This window comes from Narcine bancroftii, chromosome 1 (genome assembly GCF_036971445.1).
Source record: "Narcine bancroftii isolate sNarBan1 chromosome 1, sNarBan1.hap1, whole genome shotgun sequence".
NCBI classification, from domain to species: domain Eukaryota; kingdom Metazoa; phylum Chordata; class Chondrichthyes; order Torpediniformes; family Narcinidae; genus Narcine; species Narcine bancroftii.
In genome coordinates this window covers 5,131,179-5,154,953 of record NC_091469.1, presented here as the reverse complement: position 1 = coordinate 5,154,953, position 23,775 = coordinate 5,131,179, and the positions used below count along the sequence as shown (strand labels likewise).

Here is a 23,775-nt window from a genome sequence, read left to right as displayed (position 1 = left end):
AAGAAAACAAGGACAAGCTGTTAAGCTGTTAAGAGGCAGGAGTGGAAGGGGAGGGGGAAACAGATAGAACAATAGGAATGTTTAGAATAAAATGGAGATTCTGAATCTGCAAGATAGAGAACAGAGTTCTGGCAATTTTTCTCTCTTTGTATTTCACTGACCTGACACATTCATTGCTTTTCTTTCCACTTACAGTCTGACCTGCTGAGTATTACCAGCATTTTCTCTACTCCTTTCAAATTTCCAGCCTGTGCGATTTTTGTTTTTACATTATAATTGGATTTGTTTTTTGTTTCAACATGTAACTTTTTACTTTATTGACTTGAAACGTTTAGTTCTTTCTCCAGTAGATGAAAATTAAAAAAACAGTGAGCATTGAAAATCCTGCAGTTTTATTGTTCCTTTTGCTCTACCAATCCCTTCCCCCACCTTCTTTACTCCCTAAAATTGTTTTTTTCTCTCTTTCCCAGTTCTGGTGAAGGGTCTTCAACCTGAAACATTAACCACTTCCCTTTCCACCCTGCCTGACCTGCTGAGTGTTTCCAGCATTTTCTATGTTTCTTTCAGATTGGTGGCCTCTACAAATTCAGTCTTTCAGGTTATAATTGGCATAATTCTTATATAAATGCACATCATGAATTTACAAAATTCTTCTCCATGATTTTAACACTGCATTAGGTTATGGGATGAATTTTATAAAAAGAAAATATGGATTTTTTTTAAAAAAGCCATCCTTTTTATCAAGTGAATATTTCATAAACAAAGAATAATTCCTGAAATGAGGAGACATTAGCCACAACAGCATGCAAGCAATGATATTGACCAACCTGTCTGCAACAGGTCCATTCCCGATGAAAATGGGGCAGTATTGTCCCACTTTTTTTCCTCAGTCTTTCCTGCTGCTGTATTACACCTCACCTCCACAAGCATCCTATGGGAGTGGGGTGAATCTTCAGAACTAACAGGTAGCTGTTCAACCTATGACAGGTGACCCCAGACCGAGGTCAGCCACAACAGTTGCAGGCTCGTTTATGGCTGACAAGTCCGATGCGGGACAGGCAGGCACGGTTGCAGCGGTTGCAAGGGAAAATTGGTTGGTTGGGGTTGGGTGTTGGGTTTTTCCTCCTTTGTCTTTTGTCAGTGAGGTGGGCTCTGCAGTCTTCTTCAAAGGAAGTTGCTGCCCGCCGAACTGTGAGGCGCCAAGATGCACGGTTTGAGGCGATATCAGCCCACTGGCGGTGGTCAATTTGGCAGGCACCAAGAGATTTCTTTAGGCAGTCCTTGTACCTCTTCTTTGGTGCACCTCTGTCACGGTGGCCAGTGGAGAGCTCGCCATATAACACGATCTTGGGAAGGCGATGGTCCTCCATTCTGGAGACGTGACCTACCCAGCACAGTTGGATCTTCAGCAGCGTGGATTCGATGCTGTCGGCCTCTGCCATCTCGAGTACTTCGATGTTAGGGATGAAATCGCTCGAATGAATGTTGAGGATGGAGCGGAGACAACGCTGGTGGAAGCGTTCTAGGAGCCGTAGGTGATGTCGGTAGAGGACCCATGATTCGGAGCCGAACAGGAGTGTGGGTATGACAACGGTTCTGTATCCGCTAATCTTTGTGAGGTTTTTCAGTTGGTTGTTTTTCCAGACTCTTTTGTGTAGTCTTCCAAAGGTGCTATTTGCCTTGGCGAGTCTGTTGTCTATCTCGTTGTCGATCCTTGCATCCGATGAAATGGTGCAGCCGAGATAGGTAAACTGGTTGACCGTTTTGAGTTTTCTGTGCCCGATGGAGATGTGGGGGGGGGGTGGGGCTGGTAGTCATGGTGGGGAGCTGGCTGATGGAGGACCTCAGTTTTCTTCAGGCTGACTTCCAGGCCAAACATTTTGGCAGTTTCCGCAAAACAGGACGTCAAGCGCTGAAGAGCTGGCTCTGAATGGGCAACTAAAGCGGCATCGTCTGCAAAGAGTTGCTCTTGTGTCTTGGTGTGAGCTTGCAGGCGCCTCAGATGGAAGAGACTGCCATCCGTGCGGTACCGGATGTAAACAGCGTCTTCATTGTTAATGTAATATAATGTCTTAACCCCAATTCACGCCATTATATGTATCTATTACAAATATGCAGATCTCATATCTTTATAAACAGTATGTATGGAAAATAAAACCCAGACCATTACAGTCTGTGCCCAATGATCAAGGAGAAAAATCCACCCCCTCCCCCAAAACCTCAGGTCAGTCAGTAAGTCAGTCCAAAAACACAGTCCACAGAATTCCATCTCAAAACTCAATGTTCAAATTCAGTTCTTTCAGTTCTTCAAGCAAGGCTTCCTTAGATGACTTCCTTTGGTTCTCAATTTGGTTCTCAATTTGTGGTTTTTAACCCTTCATTAACCCTACATTTGCCTTTCACTCAGCTCTCCAGTTGGTCTCCACCACTCCAACTGCATTTCTGCTGCTCCAACTGCCATTTCAACTGTTGCTCCAACTGTCATTCTGAACGTTCCGTTCTCTCTCTGTCTGCACAGCTCGACCCAGCTGCACCACAAGTCACATAGAGTTCCCAGCAGAATTCCATCCTGCAATGATGACAGTCCTCAGTCTATGGTCCATAACATCTCACACCCTCAAAGAAAATGTTGGTCTGCAAGAACAAAATGTTAGTAATTAATTGAGGTGTTACAATATAAAACAAAATATTGTGTTCATCGACAAGCACACACAGTAACTAATTTCATTTACAAAATTTAGCATCTAGAAAGACAATCAACAATCACATTATCCTTTCCCTTAAAGGGTATTATCATCAAATCATGCTGTTGTAAAATCAAACTCTAATTTAACAAGCCTCTGTTCTTATTCTTCATTTTACACAAAAAAACAATGGATTATGATCAGTGTACACCATGAGGTTTTTTTGAGCTGTACAAATGTAAACATCAAAATGTTATAGAGCCAACACAAGAGCTAACACTTCCTTCTCTATGGTCGAATAATTCTTCTGATGATCATTAAATTTCTTCGAGAAGTAGGATACAGAATCATCAATAATATTATCATTCTTCTTCTGTAACAACATCGCACCCACAGCTTCATCAATGGCATCCACGGCTAAAGAATATAGTTTATCTAAGTCAGGTGACTTAAGCACAGGTTGGTGGCCTTGCTTCTTGACAACATTTTAACCAGACAAATTTTTTCCTTTCTTAAACAGTTTTATTAGAGGGAGTGTAATAGTAGCCAATCATTCCCAGGAACATTTACATTGGAACAGGGAACACAGTCAAAATCTTTGCCTTAAATGGCACTAACTGCCCCTGTCCTACGACATAACCCAGATAAGAAAACAGTCAAATGACCAAACTCATGTTTACTTAAAATCTGAGATTTGCTTTTAAAAATCGATTAAACAATTCTTACAACTCAAGGATATGCTCTTCCTACATGTCACTACTGAGAACTAAATCATCAATGTTAATACCTGTTACTTCAACCCCTGGATTACAGAATTAATAATTCTTTGAAATGTCTCTGGAGCATTCTTCATAACAAAGGGCATGACATTGTACTCATGCAGCCCAGAAGTTGTTACAAATGCAGAAATCTCTTTACCCCCATCTGTTAAAGGAACACCTCAGAAATCTTTCAACAAGTCAATTTTAGTAAGGAATTTTGCCTTCCCCACCTTTTTTCTATGCAAGCATCCACTCTAGGAATAGGGTAAGCATCTCTTTGTCACAGCATTTACCTTCCTATAGTCAGTACAAAACCTAATATTTCTATCTGGCTTAGGCACGAAAACACAAGGTGAACTCTAATTGAAGCAGACTTTCTAATGATACCGTTCTTCAACATGTAGTCAATTTCCTGATCTACTAGTCTGCACTTTTCCATATTCATCCCATAGGGAAGATGTTTAATAGGTCTAGCATCACCTACATCAACATCATGGTAAGTTAGGGAAATTTTCTGAGCTACATCTGCAAATAAATTCTCAAATTTTAAAAGTAACTATTTCCTTTCTGAAGTTTGGAGATGAGTTAACTTTGTTTCCAGGTCTTGCAAAACCACAGAATTTTCCAACCTCCAGCTTATCAATTTTTGTGTCCCACAACCTTCTCTGAAACTATTTTTATTTACCTCCTTATTATCCTGGTCGATAACCATCACCTCTGGAGAAAATTTATTCTCTCTGTGAGGCATCTGCTCAAAATATGGCTTTATCATATTTACCCTACAGACCTGAGTTTCTCATCTGCAATTAGGTGTTTCAATAACATAAGTGACCTCACTAATTTTAGACTCAACTTTATATGGCCCTGAAAACCTAGCCCTAAGAGGACTTGAACATGTAGGAAACAGAACCAACACTTTGTCACCAGGTTTAAAATTTCTGATCTTTGTCTTGCATTCATACCAAACCTTCCTTTTCTGATGAATGGCCTTTAAATTCTCCTTTCCCATTTCACAAGGTTTAAGGAAATGAACCTTAAATATAAAGACATAATCCAACAAATTTAAATGCACATCATTATTAACCCACTGTTCCTTTAATAACATTAAAAGACCTCTCACCTCATATCCAAAAACCAACTTGAATGGACTAAAACCATATGATAGACTCCCTCACTGCAAATAAAAACAAATTAACCCATTTATCCCAATCCTTTTCATTCTCAAAACAACAAGTTCTCATCACGTTTTTCAAGGTTGAATGGAACCTCTCCAAGGCCCCTTGACTCGCTGGATGGTATACAGAAGATACAATCTGTTTAACTCTCAATTCATAAACCACTTGGTGGAATAAGCCTGATAGAAAATTATTCCATTGATCTGACAGAATTTTTCTAGGCAGGCCAACCAAGGTGAAAAACTTTAACAAAGCCTTTACAATTGCCTTTGCTTTAATGTTTCTCAGAGGAATGGCCACCGTAAACCTTGTGGCTGCACACACAAGGGTCAACAAATACTGATAGCCAGCTTTGGTTTTGGGCAATGGGCCAACACAGTCCTTTTCTTTTTAGCCACGGTAGGGTTCAACAATTACCTTCAGAAGTGACTTTTCCTTTGGCCAGGATGGGATTCAAAAAGTCCCCTTTTGAACATAATGGGATTTAACAAGTCCCCTTTTGACCATGTTGGAATTCAACGTCCTCTTTGGCCATGATAAGATTCAACATGTTTGTTAAGCTTTCCCTTTAATTACCCTCTGTAACATAAAAGACCATTGATTTTGTGGCCAATTTCCTCACAATCCACCTTTTTCATTTGTGGTTTTACTGAAGCAATTGCCAACGTGTTGGCAATAGTCACCAACTCGTGCTTTTTAAACCTTTTTCAAATTCTCAGAGAGGCCAAAAAATCCCCCTATATCTATGGCTGCTGGTTTGTTGCTGTTGATTTCATACACATTCAAGCTTTTAATTATCTTTACCAAAGGAATTTCCTAGACCAGACTGGAATTTCCTCAATCTCCAAGCAGAAGATGAGAAAGAGAGATTGATATTGAGAAATTAAGAAATGGCTGAGGCATTGAACAAATATTTTGTGTCTATCTTTATGGTGAAAGAAATGTCCAGCATGCCAAAGAGTGGTGATAGGGATACAGAGGGAAGTGAGGGCCTCAATAAAATAATTGTTACAAAAGCGATAGTGTTGAACAAACTAATGGGACTGAAAGAGGACAAATCCCCTGGTCCTGATGGGATGCATCCCAGGGTACTGAGGGAAATGGCGGGAGTTAGAGTCAATGCTTTGGTAGTCATTTACCAAAATTCTCTGGATTCTAGGCAGGTCCCAGAAGATTGGAAGATAGCTAATGTCACGCCACTTTTTAAAAAGGGATGTAGGCAGAAGACGGGTAACTATCGGCCAGTTAGCTTAATGTCTGTAGTCAGGAAAATGCTTGAAACTGTCAATAGGATGAAATACGGAGACATTTAGAACAAAGGGATTCTATCAGGCAGAAGCAGCATGGATTCAGAAAGGGCAGGTCTTGTTTGACAAACTTGCTGAAGTTCTTTGAGGATATAATGGGTGCAGTAGATAGAGGGGTAAAGGTTGATGTTGTATATTTGGATTTCCAGAAGGCATTTGATAAGGTGCCACACAAGAGACTTATCAATATGATACAGATGAATAGAGTCGGGGGATATATATTGGCATGGATTGAGGATTGGTTAACTGACCAAAGGCAGAGAGTCAGGATAAATGGGTGTTTTTCTGATTGGCAGACAGTGGTAAGTACGGTGCCACAGAGGTCAGTGCTAGCCCCACAGCGGTTCACCATTTACTTTGATAATTTGGAAGAGGGGACAGAGTGTAGAAGGATATAGTTAAATAAGGTGGGTGGACAAAGGTCTGGCAGATGGAGCACAACGTTAGTAAATGCAAGGTCATCCACTTTGGTAGGAAAAATAGAAGAGCAGATTATTATTTAAATGGTGATAAACTTCAGCATGCTGTAGTGCAGAAGGACTTGGGAGTACTTGTGCATGAATCACAAAAAGATGGGTTGCAGATACAACAGGTAATTAAGAAGGCAAATGGAATGTTGGCCTTCATCACTAGAAGAATTGAATTCAAGAGCAGGGAGGTCATGCTGCAACAAGGTACTGGTGAGGCCACTCCTAGAGTACTGTGTGCAGTTCTGGTCTCCATACTTGAGGAAGGATATACTGGCCTTGGAGGCAGTCCAGAGGAGGTTCACCAGGTTGATCCTGGAGATGAGGGGGTTGATCTTATGAGGAGAGACTAAATCACCTGGGATTATACTCATTTGAATTCAGAAGAATGAGAGGAGATCTTAAAGAAACATATAAAATTATGAAAGGGATAGAGGCAGAAAATTTTGGCCTCTCTTGCCCATGATATTGCTCAAAGTGGAGAACATGTATTCAGAATAGAACTAAACATTTTCAGCCAAATATCAGGACTGTACAGATTCCCTGTGAAAACAATTGGAGGAGCAGACTAACAAAATAGCCACTCACTCCATCAGCCATCCCTTGCCCTAAATGTGAAGGAGTCTGCAGTTCTGCTGACACTAATTCAGTTGCCCCTCAGAATTTACAAAATTTCAGCGGAGGTAATCATTCTTGATCATGAGGGATTGCTTTAGAAGAAGATAAAATATGAATAAAAATAACAGATAAGGACACATTTTCTTTTGAATGTTTCTGCTTGTAGTTTAGGGATAAGAATAACGCAGAACAATTCCCCAGCCTTTCTTGAACTATGGGATAATTTTTATATTAATTTGAAAATACAGCCTGGATATTTATTTAACAGCTCAGGGGTAAAGAGCACTTCCTGTTGCATTTCTCCATCCAAATGGCACTAAAATATCTCAGCACATAATTTAGATGATGTGCTTAGATCCTAGAGTGGCCTTCAATTCAAAGGTAAGAGTCATCACTAAGCCAAAGATGGCACGAATACATCATAGTAAAACATACATTTCAATAATCATCTGCTCTACTTCTCTTTTCATGAATTTATCTGCATTGTTGTTCCTTCTTCTTGAATTGACTTTCCTTTAAAATCTAAGCATAACGTCAGCCTGATTTCTCTGCACTTCAGACCTTGAACCAACCACAAAACCTTGAACATTACAGCCAAGCTTTCAACTTTACCTCACCTCCAGATATTCTGCCCTTTCCTCGGTTCATTTTTGTTTAAAACCCCTTTCCAAACTTTTATTATCTGTACAATTGATTATTCCAAAACACTCCTCCTTAGTGCCGTAATCTCTTCCAGTCCTACAATCCATACATATGTCTCTCCACCATGCCATTTTTGTTACTTGATCATCCCTAAACTGAAATACTGATAGATCTGCTGACAATGCCCTACACACTAAGACTTCTTCCTTTAAAGTCATCCTGAAAACTCCTTTCTGAACAACTGTTTGGTTATTTGTTGTTATCATATTTAATTTGATTTAAATTTCTGTGAAATGAGCTGGACCATTCCATGATATTGAATGCAATTGATGCCAATATAGCAAATTGAGAGTTCATTTCACAATAGCTCACCTCATTTCAAATTTACATGAATGCCAGCGTGGCATTCTTGTGTAATTCCTATCGGAGAGGTTAGGTTAAAATTTTCAATAAAAGAAAAGATAACTTTACTCTTGTCCTACAATGTGTATCCTCAAGATGTATAACAAGGTACTAAGAGATACATTTTATGAATCTTTGAACCTGACATCAATGAATTGCTTCAACGATCTCAGTGATCTCCCTTTCCCCATCACTATCCTCAAAGCAGTTATTCTTTTGGTTGCTCCTTGTTTTTTGTAACTTATTTTGAATACTTTTTACATGTGAGCCTAGACAATGAAGCTAGTAATCTCCAATTTGGTGGTTTAGGGAGTACCACTCATCTTACTGTAAGAATGCTTCAAGCCCCAATCTAGAACACATTGTCTGAAAGAATCACTTTGGGATTGCTGTACTATCTCAGTGCCACAAACTAGGTGTGATAGTACAGACCTATCACCAATGTATATAGTTACAGTATCTAGAGTATGTAATGACTGTGCTTACACCGATTGGCTGAGAGCTTAGCTGGGCCTTAAAGGGTTGTGTCCCTAGCCAGGTCGGATCATTCCAGACTGGTCGGCCACCTGTGAAGACCTCCTGTCTTTTGCTAATAAAAGCCTTGGTTTGGATCAACAAGTCTTTGGTTCTTTCGATGAGCTCTACACTAGGGAAGGTCAGAACAGGAAGATAGTGCAAACAAACATGTAGCTGAGGAGAGGGTGCAAGGGGCATGGTTTCATGTTCTTGGATCATTGGAACCTTTTCTGGGATAGGGGGTGACCTGCACAAATGAGATGGTTGCATTTAAAATCAAGGGGAACCAATAGCCTGGCAGGGAGGTTTGCTAATACTTTGGTGGGGGGTGGGGGGGGGTGAGGTGAAGATTTAAACTAGATTCGCAGAGGGGTGAGAACCAAAATGAAGAAGCAGGGAGAGGTGGTTGGCATATAAGTAGGGATAGCTGGTAGGGAGTTAGTATGGAAGGACAGGCAGATAGGGCAAAGTTGTAGCCATGGGGATTTGCAATGGAACAGAGACACAGAGTCAAATGCAAGAAATAAAGGGTAAAGGTTTTGTATTTATTCACAAAGAATAAGAAATAAAGTGGATGACATTGTACCATAGCTACAGATTGTCAAGTATGATGTAGTGCCCATCACGGAGTTGATGCTATAGGATGGATGTCATTGGGAACTGAATGTCCCAGGATACACAGTGCAGTGAAAGGTTAGGGAGTTAAGCAGTGGGGGTGGTGTGGCTCTGTTAGTAAGGAGTAACATTAAATCATTAGAAAGAGGTGACACAGGATTAGAAGATATAGAATCATTGTGGGTTGAGTTAAGAAATGGCAAAGGTTAGAAGACACTGTTGGCTGTTTTATATATAGACTCCAAGCAGTAGCTGGGATGTGGACAACAATTTGCAACTGCAGATAGAAAGGGGTGTCAGAAGGGAAATGTTATGGTAGTCATGGGGATTTTAACATGCAAGAAGTTTGGGAAAACCAGGTTGGGACTGGATCTTGAAAGAGATTTTGTAAAAAGCCTACAAGATGCCTTTTTAGAGCAGCTTGTTGATGAGCAGTGATCACAATATGATTGAATTCAATTTGAAATTTAACAAGGAGAAAATAAAGTCAGATGTGTCAGTATTTCAGTGGAGTAAAGGAAGTTACATTGTCGTAAGAGAGGAACTGGCCAAAATAGATTAGAAGGGGGCACTAGTAGGGAAGGCAACAGAGCAACAATGAGTGCAGATGGGTGCAGAGCAACAATGAGTGCAGTTGGGTGCAGATGGGTGCAGAGCAACAATGGGTGCAGTTGGGTGCAGATGGGTGCAAAGCAACAATGGGTGCAGTTTTTGCAAGAAATGGGGAAGGTGCAGGATCAAAAAAGAGGAAATATTCGAATAGAAAAAATGTCACAACTGTGGCTGACAAGGGAAGTCAAAATCAATGTGAAAGCAGAAGAGAGGGCAAACAAGGAAGCAAAAATTAGTGGGAATATAGAGGATTGGGAAGTTTTTAAAAACTTACAGAAGGTGACTAAAAACTCATAAGGAGGGGAAAGAAGTATGAAAATAATATCAAAGAGGAATCAAAAAGATTCTTCAAGTATATAAAGATTAAGGAGAGGTAAGCATAGATATAATATCACCAGAAAATGACACCAGAGAAATAATAATGGGAGACAAGGAGATGGCAGAGAACTAAATAAGTATTGTGCATTCACTGTGGAAGACACTAGCAGAGTGCAGTTACTATTTCAAGGGAGAAGGTGCTCAGAAAGTGGACAACATGGACAAATCAAAGGAGATAACCAGGAACAACCATCCTCCACTGCACATCAACAACTCTGTAATGGCATGAGTGGAGAGCACTAAGTGCCTTGGAGTTCACTAAACTAATGACCTATCGTGGGCACACAACATCTTCTCACTTGTCAGGAAGGCTTAACAGCGACTGTACTTCTGTAGAAGACTGAAGCAGGCAAGGCTACTGGCCACTATCATGTCAAACTTCTACGGGAGCTCTATTGAGAGCACCCTAGCTGGCTACATCAGAGTGGTACAGTTACTGTAGAGAAATGGATTGGAGGTAAATCCACAGGACCATAAGAGTGGCAGAGAGGATCACTGGAGACACACCCTCCCCCCCCCCCTCAATGGTTGTGATTTACCAGGATCGTTGTCTGAAGTGTGCGTGCAAAATTATTGAGGACCATTTCCACCCAGTACACAGCATCTTTCAGTTTCTCCCATTGGGATAGAGATACAGGAGTATCAGAGATAACACCACCAGGCTGAGGAACAGCTTCTTCTCACAGATACTGAGAATACTGAATGACCAAAGGAACTAGTCATACTAACCATCTGAGACTCTCAAAGTCATGAAGCAATATTTATTTATTTGTATATATGAATAATTGTCCTGCATATGTCTGTATGTGTGTTATGTCTGCATGTTTTGCACTGAGGACCGGAGAACGCTGTTTCATTGAGTTGTCCTTGTGCAATTAGATGACAATAAACTTGACTTGACAAAGCTGAATGGTCTAAGGGTGGATATGTCTCCCAGACCAGATGGATTGCATTCTCGGATCCTGAAAGAGGCAGAAGTAGAGATTGTGGAGGCATTGGCAATGATCTTTCAGGAATCAATAGATTCTGATATAGTCCTGGATACTTGGAAAATAGCAGGTCACCCCGCTATTCGAGAAAGGAGAGAGGCAGCAGAAAGTAAATTATAGGCCAGTTAGCCTGATGTCAGTGATTGGAAAGATGTTGGAGTTGGTTGTAAAGGATGAGGTTATGGAATAGTTGGAGGCACATGATAGGATAGGCCAAAGCCAGCATGGTTTCCTTAAGGGAAAATCTTGCTTGAGGAGGTGAGAAGCAGGCTGGATAAGGGAGATGCAGTAAATATTGTGTATTTGGATTTTCAGAAGGCATTCGACAAGGTGCCACACATGAGGCTACTTAACAAGATAACAGCCCATGATATAACAGGAAACATACTAGCATGGGTAGAGCATTAGCTGATTATCAGGAAGCAGAGAGATGGAAATCAAGGATCATATTCTGATTGGCTGCCAGGGTTGCTGGTGGTTCCACAGGGGCTGGTGTTGGGGCCACTTCTTTTAATGTTATATTTTAATAATTTGGATTTTGGATTGAAGGGCTTTGTGGCCAAGTTTGCAGATGATACGAAGGTAGATGGTGAAGCATGTAGTGTAAAGGAAACATGGAGGCTGGAGAAGGACTTAGACAGATTAGCAGAATGGGAAGAGAAGTGGCAAATTAAATATAATGTTGGAAAGTGTACGGTCATGCACTTTGGTAGAAAAAATAAATGGGGAGAAAATTGAAAATATGCAGATGCATATTTAGTGCTCTCCACTCATGCACTGGGAGTTCCAGTGCAGGATAGGCTGAAGGGAAACTTGCATGTTGAGATAGTGGCAAAGAAGGCAAATTCAGTGCTGGCAATCATTTTGAGATGAATCAAATATAAGAGGAAGGATGTGATTTTAAAACTTTGTAAGGCACTGGAGAGATCTCCCTTGGAGTAATGTGAGCAGTTTTGGGATCCTCATTTAAGAAACAATGAGCTGAAATTGGAGAATGTTCAAAGGAGGTTCACTAGGATGATTCCAGGAATGAAAGGGTTATCATATATATTTTTTTAATTAGGCATAAAGCCTGGAAACAGGCCCTTTCAGCCCATGATTCCAATTACACCCAATTGATCTACAACCCCCGATATGTTTTTGAACAGTTGGAAGAATCTAGAGCCCCCAGGAAAAACCCATGCAGGCATGGGGAGAACATGCAAACTCCTTACAGGCAGTGCAGGATTCAAACCCCAGTGTCAATTGCTGGCACTGTAACAGCATTGTGCTAAACACGTTTGACAGCTCTTGGCCTGTATACAATGGAATTTAGGAAAATGAGGGGGATCTCTTTGAAACATTTTGAATATTGAAAGGCATGGACAGAGTAGATATAGAAAGGTGGTATCCCATGGTGGGAGAGTCTAGGACAAGAAGGCACAATGTCAGCATTGAAGGACGTCCACTAAGAACAGAAATGCATAGAAATTTCTTCAGCAGAGAGTGATAAATCTGTCGAATTTGTTGCCTTAATGGTTGTGGAGACCAGCTTATTGGGTGTATTTAAAGCAGAGATTGATAGGTTCTTGAGCCAGGGCATCAAAGGTTATTGGAAGAAGTCCAGGCAGTAGGGTTGAGTGGGAAAATGGATCAACTAATGATTGAATGGTGGGGCAGACTCAAAGGGCTGAATATTTCTGCTTCTATCTCTTATGTTCTTTTGTCTTGTGTGAGCTTACAAGTATGTAATAATGTGAACTCTTCTCAGGTAAATGTGAAAGAACTTCAGTCGCCATCTTCGAGAAAGGCAGAGTTCATCCCAGTATTCTGATGAATATTTATCATTCAACTAACATAATTAGGATAAAGATTATCACATTATTACAGAAACTGGTGCACAGATTGGCTGCCATATTTTTCACATTATAACAGAGATTGCACTGTATATGTAATTTATTAGCAATAAAGCATCTTTGATTATCTTGACAATGGTAAAACTGCTATATAAATGCAAATGTTTTGTTCCTATAAATACTCATGATGAAAATCTGTAATGTCAATTTATTATTAACTACTTCTGTTTGTAGGACAATTTTCAAGTGGATAGCACTCAGCTGTACACTGGCGTCCGTTCCTTTCACTGGGACAATCAATACTGATAAATGCTATAAGTTATGTGCAACTCTAATTAAAGCATATACATTCATTGTAAACTCATTTCTCATGAATTGGTTTAATCTTTCACTGGTGTCAATGGTTTTGACAATGTCTGTTAATTTTGCTCTATGGTTGCCATTTACCAACTTCCTGCCAATGTCAATATAAGCCTATGGGTTTTCCAATGGGAATTACCCATTTAATTTTTTGATGAAATGAAAGGAGCTGCAGAGACAGCTTGTATCATCAGGTTGCACTGGTATTGGACAGTTTCTGCCTCTACCTTTTTCCCTTTTTGAATATATAGATCTAAGTGCTCCTGCCATCAATCAGCTAGTTCCTGTGGTCTGCCGAAGCAAAGAAAACCACGAATGACAATCCCACAATGCAACCCACCCTTCTGAAAGCAAGAACTGTTCAGGTTTTCATGGCATAAAGTAATTCGAAAGTTGCTTAATCAGGTCTGCACAGGTACTTTCACCAAGTATAGCCATGGTATATTCCTGAAAAAGCCATTTCTTTCAGTTCTGGATGTTCAGCTAGTCACAACATGAATTTTTACTTTCAAAGGTTTGAAATTAATGTGACCATGTAGATCAGACAAGGATGACATTTTTGTGAAGTTCATCTTCATTTCAATCAGGGCAACCACATCATGCACATGAATTTTGTTGCCCAGTCAGCTGCTGGAATGATGTAGTTTAATGTCAGCTGTGACTCATCTTGTAACACTCTCACCTCTAAACCAAAACCTTGTGAATTGAAATCTGAATTTATGGCCAGTTGGTGCTTGTGTGTACCAAGGAATTGCTGTATCATTTTGGCGCTGCCTTTTGGATAACGTAAGAAATCAAGGCTTTATCTACTTCCTGATGAGTTACATATATCAAATAGCCCAAGGCTAGTTCCAGAAAAAGTTAGGAATTATGCCCAGAATCCCAGCCAATTGATATTCACCCCACCATTATCATTACTAAAAACATTCCACTCAATAATTATTAATGGTTATTTTAAGGATGCTTGATATGTGCACATAGCTTCCTATATTCTTTTATACATTTCAATAATGACTATAGTTCAAAATGAATCTCATCAGCTGTAAAATCCAATGCAATGTCTTGAAGGATGTGAAAAGCACTATATGAAGGTTGTTTTTTCTTTCTTCCTTTTTAAGGAAATCCAGAAATCCAGGATTCTTTCTTCATATCATAGAAAATGGATGACTTAGAAGGAGGCCTGGTGCATAAGAGTTCATGTCATCGAGGTCCTGAAGGGAGAAGGCATCTCAAGACAGCAGATGGATCAAAAACAAGAGCATGTAAGAGGTTGCTCCAGCTCACACATACTACTCACACAGGAAGAGCTTCTCTTGAATTCCACCTTGATGACTGCATTGATAGTCATAAATAAATAGCCCATCTTCTGCAAAAGCCTTCTTGTTGTCCATAAATTCTCAATCAAGATGATGGAAGGTACAATTTTAATGGAAACTCGTTATTTGTGCATGTGCACAGATGTTTACAATGTTTTTCTTCAGTAGCACAATGGTGTGTCATCCAATATCCCTAATCAAATGTTTCTCAGGGTACCATCTCAGAATGTGCAGCATGTAAGATAGTGGTAACACAAAAATGCTGGAGGAACTCAGTAGGACTTGCAGAGTTCATAGGTGGCAAAGATACACAACTGACATTTCAGACCTAAACCCTTCTTCAAGGATGATACAAAGATTTGTGGTATTGTGGACAGTGAGGAAGATTACCATAGCTTAAAAAGAGATATAGGAAAGCTAGAGGAGTGGACTGAGAAATGGCTGATGGAATTTAATACAGATAAGTGTGAAGTGTTGCATTTTGGAAAGGCAAATCTAAATAGGTCATATACATTGAATGGTAGACAATTGAGGAGTGCAGAGCAACAAAGGGATTTAGGAGTTATGGTAAATAGTACCCTCAAAGTTGATACTCAGGTAGATGGTGTGGTGAAGAAGGCATTTGGAATGTTGGCCTTCATAAATCGGAGTATTGAATTCAAGAGTTGGGATGTTATGATGAAATTGTACAAAGCATTGGTGAGGCCAAGTTTGGAATACTGTGTGCAGTTTTGGTCACCAAATTATAGGAAGGATATAAACAAAATTGAGAGAGTGCAGAGAAGTTTCACGAGAATGTTGACAGGATGTCAGGGTTTGAGTTACAGAGAAAGGTTGAGCAGCCTGGGGCTTTTTTCTCTGGAGCATAGAAGATTGAGGGGGGATTTGATGGAGGTGTTCAAGATTTTAAAAGGGACAGAGAGAGTCAACATGGATAGGCTTTTTCAATTAAGAGTGGGGGATATTCAAACCAGAGGCCATGGTTTGAGAGTGCAGGGGGAAAATTATAAGGGGAACATGAGGGGAAATTTCTTCATGCAAAGGGTGGCTGGGATATGGAATAAGCTTCCAGCAGAGGTGGTTGAAGCAAGGACGTTAGTTACATTTAAGGAAAGACTGGATAATTACATGGAGGGGATAGGATTGGAGGGGTATGGACCAGGTGCTGGTCAGTGGGACTAGGAGGGTGGGGATTTGTTCCGGCATGGACTAGTAGGGCCAAACTGGCCTGTTCTGTGCTGTATATGGTTATATGGCTCAACAGAATTTGGCCATTCATCCCATCAAGTCTTCTCCCCCATATAAATCATGGCTGATGCATTTTTCCTTTCAGACTCAGTCCCCTGCCTTCTCCTCATAAGCTTTGATGCCCTTATTAATCAAGAATTTATCAACCTCTACTTTAAATATACCCAATGATTTGACCTCCATAACCATTTGTGGTGACAAATTCCACAGATTCACAACATTCTGACTGAAGAAATCTCCTCATCTTTGTTCTAAAGAAAAGTCCTTTTATTCTAAGGCTGAGCCCTCTTGTTCTAGACTCCTACATCATTTTATCTAGCTTCTCCACATCATTTTATCTAGCCCTTTCAATATATTGAATATTCTTATGAGTTTCCCCCTTTCCCTTCTCAACTCCAGTAAGTACAAGCACAGAACCATCAAAAGCTCCTCGTATGTTAACCCTCTCATTGATGGGATCAGTCAGAATAGGCCTCCTTTATTCCCACTCCTTTCCTTCTACTAGTCAGCAACACTTCTATCCCATGATATCATGGGTTCCTCTCTTGTTTAGCAGCCTCATGTGGGGCACCTTGTCAAAGTCATTTTGAAAGACCAATAAAACAATATCTACTGACTCTCCTTTGTCTGTCCTGCTCATTACTTCCTCAAAGAACTGCAACAGATTTATCAGACAAGATCTCTCCTGGAGGAAACCATGTTGACCAGCCTAGTTTATCTTGTTCTATTAAGTATTCTGAAACCTCATTCTTAATGATGGACTCTAGAATCTTGCCAACCACTGAAATTAGCCTATAATTTTTTTGTTTTGTTTTGTTTTTTGCCTCTCTCCCTTCTTAAAGATTGGATGACATTTGCAATTTTCCAATCCTTTGGAACCATTCCTGACTCCTGCCCCCAACTATCAAATATCTGGCATGTCATTAGTGTCTTAAAGACTGATGCAAAATGCCTATTCAGTTCATCTGTCATTTCTCTGTTCCAAGTACCACGGCTACAGCATTATTTTCCAGAAGTCCAACATTCATTCTTGCCACTCTTTTACTCGTTGTATACTGTATCTAAAATAAGTTTGTTGTCCTCTTTCATAATGTGCGCTCACTTACTTTCACATTTCATCTTTTCTTCCCTAATTTCTTTTTTTGTTGCCTTCTATTGGCTTTAAAAAAGCTACCCTATCTTCCAGCTTTCCACTATTTTTTACAATTACAAGACCCATTTTTTGCTTGTATCCTGTCTTTGACTTCCCTTGTTAGCCATGGTTTCTTTACCCTCCCTTGATAACAGCTTAGCCTTCAACACCATTATTCCCTCAGTGCTAGTCAACAAGCTCCAAACTCTGGCTCTGCAACTGGCTCTTTGACTTCCTTGTTAGAAGACCACAGTCAGTACAACCTGGAAATCTCTCCTCCTCACTGATGATCAATAAAGGCACACCTCAAGAATGCAGGCTTAGCCCACTGCTCTACTCACTCTACTCCCATGACTGTGTGGCTGGGCACAATTCAAATGCTCTTTACAAATTTGCCGATGACACCATGGTTGTTGGCAAAATCAGAGATGGCAATGAGGAAGTGTACAGGAACAAGATAGATCAGCTAGTTAAGTGGTATCACAACAAGAACCTTGTGCTCAATGTTAGCAAAACCAAGGAGATGATTGTAGACTTCAGGAGGAAATCAGGAGAAAATGAATCAGTCCTCATCAAGGGGTCAGCAGTGGAGAGGGTCAAGAACTTCAAATTCCTGAGTGTCATAATCTCTGAGGATCTGTCCTGGAGCCTCCATGTTGATCCAATTAGTAAGAAAGCTCACCACAGGTTATACTTTGTAAGGAGTTTGAGGAGATTCGGTATGTCACCGAAGACCTTTAGAAACTTTTAAATGTGTACCATGGAGAGCATTCTGGTTAGTTTCATCCCTGCCAGGTCTGGAAGTGCCAACATTCAGGATAAGATAAAACTCTTGAGGGTTGTTAATTTGGTCTGCAACACCACAGGCCACAGTCTTCACTCCATCGAGGACACTTACAAGAAGCAGTGTCTTAAGAAAGTAGTCTCTATCCTCAAGGACCCCCACCACCAAGGCCATACCTTCTTCACTCTGCTACCATTGGAAAAAAGGTACAGGAGTTTGAAGATGAGCACTCAACGGCACAAGGACAGCTTCTTCCCTTCTTCCATCAGATTTCTGAATGAACACTGAACCATAGTTATTACCTTACTTTGTCTTTTCCTTCTTCTTGCATTATTTTTATTTATTTTGCAAGGTGCTGCAAAACAATGAATTTCATGACATGTTCATAACAATAAATTCTGATTCTGACTTTGATTCTTTTGGATGAATTGATCCTGCATTTCTTTGAATTATTCCCAGAAACTCTTGCCATTGCTGCTCCACCATCTACTCTGCTAGAGACCCTTTTCAATCAGGTTTCTGATTAACAGCCTATTCATTTGTGTAGATGAGCAAACCAAGCCGGATTCTATTCTCACCAATCAAATAATTGTTCAAATTCCAACACAAGTCATTAGATAGCAATCAGGTCCCTGAAATCTGGTCCTCCACAGCTAAGGTCATTTGTCAATTGAAGTATTCATCTTGTTGTCTCATGATGTACAGAAGCTTTGCAATTCTTTCAGAATCTTTCTTCCATTCATACTTTTCAACCATTCCTGTCTGCCATCCAATCATAGAGCCAGTGGGTATTAATCCAGTGCCTCATCTGATAAAGATTTGGCCCATTGTGGAAATGAATCAGTTAAACCAGGTAGACCCAGGTTCATCTCACTCAGATATTACCATGGTGGGTGGGGTGGGGTCAGGATAAAGTTTTGAAATCTTCTTTATCGAATAAATCCGCTGGAGTTCCTGCTCCTGATTGATATCACTTGACCTCCTGGTGGAAAACACATAAATGACAGGAAACCAGATGAAACTTAGGAAAGATGTGAAAATAAATAAACCTTACATTTATATATTGATTGCCGTGTCAATGTTTTAAACACTCTTCACAATCAACTGCATATCACAGAACTGATCAGCATATAAGCAAAGCAAGAATCCTAAATATTGAGATGCAATGAGTGATAATTAGGCACTCTACACTAACAATATCTCACAAACAGCCTTGAGAATAAAAGAATGTCCAATCAATTTACCTTTAATGTTGGGTTTGTGGGAAGTGCTGATATTATAAATATAGTAGCAATTCTTCCCCTTTGTACGCCAGGCCCCTTGAGTTAAAGTTCAACATTCTAGTGTTTTTTTTTGGCTATTAAACTTCATAGGCAGTGGAGCAGGATATTTCTTCCATCATTTCAACAATTTCTTCCAGCTTTATGATTTAGAAGAATATTAAATATTCTGTATCTCTATTCAAATAAGAAAGACTCTTTAGACTCTTCTCTTGTGGAACTTTTTAAAATCTTATTTGACAATATTTTTTCAAGCACTCACAATATTTACAACATTTTCTCTTCAAGTTCATCTTCCTTCTTCTTTTGATTGTGATGAATCCCATTGGGATCAAGTTCCTTCCTTCACTTTGATCGAAGAACAGATTTCACCTTTGAGCTGAATACCTGAGTGTCGCTAAATTATCCAACTGTTGACACTTTTAGACATCCACAATCAATGAATAGTGATCATTAATATAACATACACACTCTTCCTAACTCTCTTCATTAAAATCCATCAGCATATCTTATTTGTTTCTCCTTTGAATGAACTTATCTCACACTAAAAGGTTTCATTGTGATTTGGCTTAACGATTCCACATCCCCAATTCCCTGTTTAAATAATTTTCTCCAAAATTCAGGATTGAACTTATTAGTGACTACTTCATATGCATGATCTACTTCAAGAGTACAAAATTTATCTTCATGTGTATCCTTACAAACATTTTACAATCCTAAAGAGCTCTATTACATCACCTCCAAGTATTCTCCTTTCTCTAGTTAAAAAAATGTTAATTTATGAAAAAAATATGTATTTTCTCCCCTAATCTGAAGGCATTGGCTCTTGGAGTCGTTCGGTCCAATGAGCACATTACCTGGGGAATGTCATCTCACTCATTCACTTATTGCAAGGTGGATTGTAAGAGACTGATATTCCTTGTCAGATGTAAGTCTGCGCTTACTTCGTTGGCAGTGCTTCAAGATCTGTTGTGAATAACCAGTGAGCACTCAATCTTTCTTTCTTTTTAAAATATTTTTATTGAGTTTAACAAAAACCCTTTACATAAGATATATTAATGATAACAGAAATCAAATCATATCATATATATGTCACATATCAATTGAAAATTAGAAGCAGAACCAGAATTATTACATTAACTTATTTCATTCAGGACGTCAAATTCTATCATTATAATAATTTAAAAATTAAATCATAATGTATTATGTCCAAAATCAATATTGCATACAAAAATTATATAAATAATGCACATAAAATTCCCTTACTTAAGATATTTTATCCTTCTCTGATGTGATCATGTTATTCTGTGATATGATCTGTAACTTGTAGTTAAACCTCCCCTTTACTTATGCTTCTTAATAATGAAAAGGAAAAAAAGGGAAAAAATATGTTCTCCCTGCTAATCTACTCCCTGCTAAACCTCTAAACAAGGTTATCCAAACTTTTTTCAGAGCTGAACTGACCAGGGACCTCGGGCTCCCAGCGCCGGCACCAGTGGACCTCGGGCTCCCGGGCAGGAGTAGGGTTCTGAGGCTCCCGGCAAGAGCAGGGCCTCGGTGGGGAAGTGTCAGTAATCAGCGGTAGCCTGCATTTTTTTTTGGTAATAATTAAACATAATTTTAAAGCTTAAAAAGCCGCCCCTTGTTGTTTGTTGTTGTTTAAACATTACAGAGATTTGCTGTTGCTACTGGGCTGTTTTTTTAAAAAAATGACCAGTTCTCTGAAAAAACTGTTTATCCGAAATGGGCCTGGTCCTGACCATTTTGGATAATCAGAGTTGTACTATATATTGTAAATATAAATTGAAATACTGCCCCCAGACACCAGACAGGGAATCCCCAGAGCATCCACACCATTTAAATCCTCAGATTATGACAATTTATCAAATTCAGCTTTGCATCTTTAATGTTATATCTAATTTTATTGTAACTTAAATAAGACATGATATCATGTAACCATTGAAGGTGAGTGGGTGAAACAATGCCTTTCCACTTCAATATTGTTTGTCTAGCTATCAATGAAGGAAAAGCTAAGATTCTCTTCTGGATTGAGGGCAGAGATATATCCTCTTCTAGAGGAAAAACCAAATAAAGGGGCAAGGTTCTAAATTAGTCTTTAGAATCGTTGATAAAGTTTGGAAAGTCTCTTTCCAAAAATGTTCTAAGTTAGGACACTCCCAAAACATATGAATCAATGAAGCTTCACAAATTTTACAGTTATCACATAATGGATCCATAGCAGGATAAAAAAGAGATAATTTAACTTTAGATAAATGTATTCTGTGCACCTCCTTAAATTGCAACAAACAATGTTGTACACAAAATTAAGACTCGTTGATCAAATTAAGAATTGTATCCCAATCCTTGTCTGAGAATGCTTTAATCAAATCACACTCCTGGTTCTTAATCCTGGTCATTGAAGCCATTCTTAAATCCATTAAATTATTATAAATATTTGATATAAATATTTATTATGAATCTATCTTCTGTATTTATTGTCTCTTTTAAATTAATTCAATTAGTTTACTGTTATTTATTTTCTTTATAAATGTCTGTTCAACTGCAGAAAGCAAGAATTTTGGTGCATATGTACTTTGTACAATGGGTAGGTCAATAAACTCATCATTCCTACAGTTCCAACAGCTTGTACATCTTTTCTCAAGCTATCCTCGTTCATTCATTAACTGGACACCACCAAAAGCATTGTGTCAACAGGACAACCTCGGTCTCTGATCTATAACAGACTTTCCTATTATTCTCTTCATTCCTCCTCCTCTCTGCAACTTTAAATACAACATTGACCTTTGTTTTCTCTTCCACAGAAACAGTCCGATGTGCTATTTCCAGTATTTTCTGTTACTTAATTTCAGATTTCTGGCTTCTGCAGTTAGTTGATAAAATATTTCACTACAAAAACTGTAGATTGTCTGAAGGTTTCTACACCTGGATGTCCTTGTGAGCTGAACTAAGATATGAGTATCTGGAGTCTCATAAATGACAAGATGAGACTAAATCCTTTCCCTGCCTTCTTTTTATACCTGCTACTTCAGACAGGAGCTCCATAAATACCTATTTGGCCTTACTGTAAAATTTAGTAGTGTCTGACAACTGACAACATGTCGAACACATTTCCTTGCATTTTGAATATCTTTGCTGCATTTTTAATGGGCATTTGCGTACACCTTCACTCCTCTTGATGGATGTTGTATATGAACAAAAGGTTTCCTGAAGGTACAATGACTAATCATGCTGTGCCTCAACAAGGTGGTCACCACTGAGACTTTTAAACTCATAAAACCTCAAATACAGGCTTACACAAACATATACTTCTCTCCAAAGTCAAAGTCACAGTCACTCTCAGCCCAAGGATCATTTTAGGCTAGAACTGATGATAAATGCCATGTTTCACTTTTTGCTACTCATTGTTGCACTTTGGAGATTATTGATGCTTTTCTCCGAAAGAGATTTAATTCACCTCCGCTTCAATCTACAGCAATAAGTACCAGGTGTTTGCTGCAATCACAAATAGTTCTTGCATGGGCATTTGCTAACTTTTCATCCAGCTATTAGAACTCCTTTTAATTATCATGAACAGAAAGGGGGCATATCCTCTCATCAGAGGATTATTATTGTTGAAAATTCCAGCTATGTCGGTAGCTCCCATAATTTATTCATTCATTGCCTTTCACAGCTGCCTCTCATCTTTCAGGGAATTTAGAAAAATGTATTTTGCTAAACAGGGGCAGTCTCTTGGTTGTTCATTTTACTCAGAAGTCTGAACGCGCCAGCTGTGCCATGCTATAACAAGATTGCACCACTACCGGGAGCTTAGTGGACAGCAGGGAAAATAGGTATGCTCTCTGCACAACTCAAGGGGCACTCTGCAGCGTTTACCAACTAGTGTCTCAAGTGTTTTTATAATCGCTGTGAACTGTGTAATTTGGCTAGTAGATGGATTCAGGCGGAGGAATTGTAGCAAAACACCAGGAAAATCAAGGCAAAACTAACACGACAACCAGCAGAAGCTGGAGAAAGAGGGTAACAACAGAAGGCCTGTGCTAACTTTCCTACACACCGCATCTTGCTTTCCACTCATTTCCAAATTACTCACACACAAACAAAATCATTTAAACTTCTGCCAGATCTTACTAAATATTTTCAGTTGGCCTGATAAAATCAATTACTGCCACCTACATACAACTATATACCAACTATAAATAATTTCTAGAAATTATGCTAGCTCAAAATGTCAGTTCTCAGTGTAAGCCAAACATTGCAATAAGGCAAAGTCTTGTTCAATGAAGTCCATTCATTTTCATCCAGCTAAAATATCATCATTATTTCTCATTATACACACTGTATCCACTTTTTGACCCTCTGACAATGTTAATTAATATCAGGCGCTGAGTACCTTCCTGCCCACCAACTCTCGTTTTTTCCAAACCTTACAAATTATATCATGGAGGCAAGAATGGATATTTTGGGGCAGAGCAATGCAAAGTACTGGGTAACTCAAGGATACTGATATAACAGTGCACAACAAAAATGGGTGGCAATGGTTAGCGTAGCAGTTAGTCCAATCCTATTACAATCCCAGCGACCCACGTTCGAATCCAGCACTGATTGTAAGGAGTTTGTACATTCTCCCCATGTC

At 39.3% G+C, this 23,775-nt stretch overlaps 1 long non-coding RNA gene across 1 annotated transcript in view; it reads right to left on the bottom strand.

The window, feature by feature from the left end:
• LOC138754792 (uncharacterized) overlaps nucleotides 1-23,775 on the bottom strand; it is a 186,578-nt gene that overhangs the window by 101,655 nt on the left and 61,148 nt on the right. Inside the window, exon 3 of the long non-coding RNA XR_011351931.1 lies at nucleotides 828-2,634. This is a non-coding gene — a long non-coding RNA (uncharacterized lncRNA). The remainder of the gene's footprint in view (nucleotides 1-827; nucleotides 2,635-23,775) is intronic.